Here is a 1880-nt window from a genome sequence, read left to right as displayed (position 1 = left end):
ATGAGGGCTACTATGATGCTTACACCACATGCTTCACGAGGTCAACTTGGTTTACACAAAGAGTGTAACTCCACAATAATTTTGATAATTAAAATAAATTACATCGAAACGCAATTTGCAAAAGAAAAACCTCGAACTGGTTACTATCGTCTTACTACTAACCTGATGGGTCAAACAATTGTATAAGCACGTGGTACTGGTCTCACAAAGTACACTCCACGTGGGTCGAACATAAAGAAAAGTTACTATATTGAAAAATATTGTCAAGACGAGACGTTATAATCACACGCACATTCGCATTTAAGATTGATGATCTTAGTTAGAGTTACTGATCAACACGTGGTTCCACTTTACTCACAAAGGCCGGCCGAAGTGGCCGTGCGGTTAAAGGCGCTGCAGTCTGGAACCGCAAGACCGCTACGGTCGCAGGTTCGAATCCTGCCGCGGGCATCGATGTTTGTGATGTCCTTAGGTTAGTTAGGTTTAACTAGTTCTAAGTTCTAGGGGACTAATGACCTCAGCAGTTGAGTCCCATAGTGCTCAGAGTCATTTGAACCATTTTTTACTCACAAAGTAGTGACAAAGCAACTACCGAAAGATATTCTGAACTTCACACTCGAATTACACTGCGCTGCAATTTAAGATAACATTAGATATTTTAGAGCTAAACCTGAAATAAAGGTGATTAAATTTTCAGTTAGGCTGAACTTAAGAAATCCATTGTCTTATGGACTTAGCAGAGACGCACTTAGCCGGAGATCTTACCACTTCAGTCGCTCGCCGCGGACAGACTGGCGTGGGCCCCTACCGAGCGTGCTTAACAAAATGGTTCAAATGGCTCTGAGCACTATGGGACTCAACTGCTGAGGTCATTAGTCCCCTAGAACTTAGAACTAGTTAAACCTAACTAACCTAAGGACATCACAAACATCCATGCCCGAGGCAGGATTCGAACCTGCGACCGTAGCGGTCTTGCGGTTCCAGACTGCAGCGCCTTTAACCGCACGGCTACTTCGGCCGGCCGTGCTTAACAGATACAAACAGAAGTGACCAGAGAGGCAGCTTCCTATACCAACATGACAAGGGACGGACAGGACCATACTAAGAATAGAAACCTCTCTGCTTTTAGAAAGCGTAGCTACCTGTTCCGACGTTGGTCCTACTGTTCTCTAGCAGACAGGCTTGTCTGCTACCATCAAGCATGCAACTAGAAATACATTTGCTCATTCATCCTCTCACACAGAAGGGAAGGGGGATGACAGTATCTTATCATATACAGTATATAAAAGAAAGTGGATGTAGGTTCCGTATGAGACTGTGTGACATGAATTACATATAAACTGTGTTTTAAAGTGTAGTAGTGTGACAGATCGTTCTTGTTTATGTGTAAAAGTAACACGTTCCACTGCTCAGTCTCCTCCCGGATAGTCAGAAACACCACAGTAAATTTAGAAGAGGAATTTATGCCGTAAATGACAACATATTTAAGAAATTAACATGAAAGGAATCCAACAGAGACCTTTCAGTGATCCAGGAATAATGTGTTTCATTGAATCTCAGTAATTTTACGAAAGCTTTGTTTCTTTTTAGACACAAAGGAATCACAGACCTTGGCTGCGATGGAACATTGATAGAAATCAATATTCTGTAATTCCTTTGTGCCTAAGTTCACAATCGCTGCTGGATCAGAAATAGTATCTGTTCTTTCGGACTACTACTTTTCTGCGTATGACATTTTCAACTCAGTAAGTGGGCGAGTATCATCTTTTTGTAGTTCTGTGCTATATAAACCTCCTGCTACAGGTTACAACATGTAATCTTCTAGCAGATACATTCATGGCTTCATCTCCTGAGCTGCTCGAATTTTGAATATCTCAGTA

Source organism: Schistocerca nitens, chromosome 3 (genome assembly GCF_023898315.1).
Source record: "Schistocerca nitens isolate TAMUIC-IGC-003100 chromosome 3, iqSchNite1.1, whole genome shotgun sequence".
NCBI lineage: Eukaryota > Metazoa > Arthropoda > Insecta > Orthoptera > Acrididae > Schistocerca > Schistocerca nitens.
Note: the sequence above shows the minus strand (reverse complement) of the source record.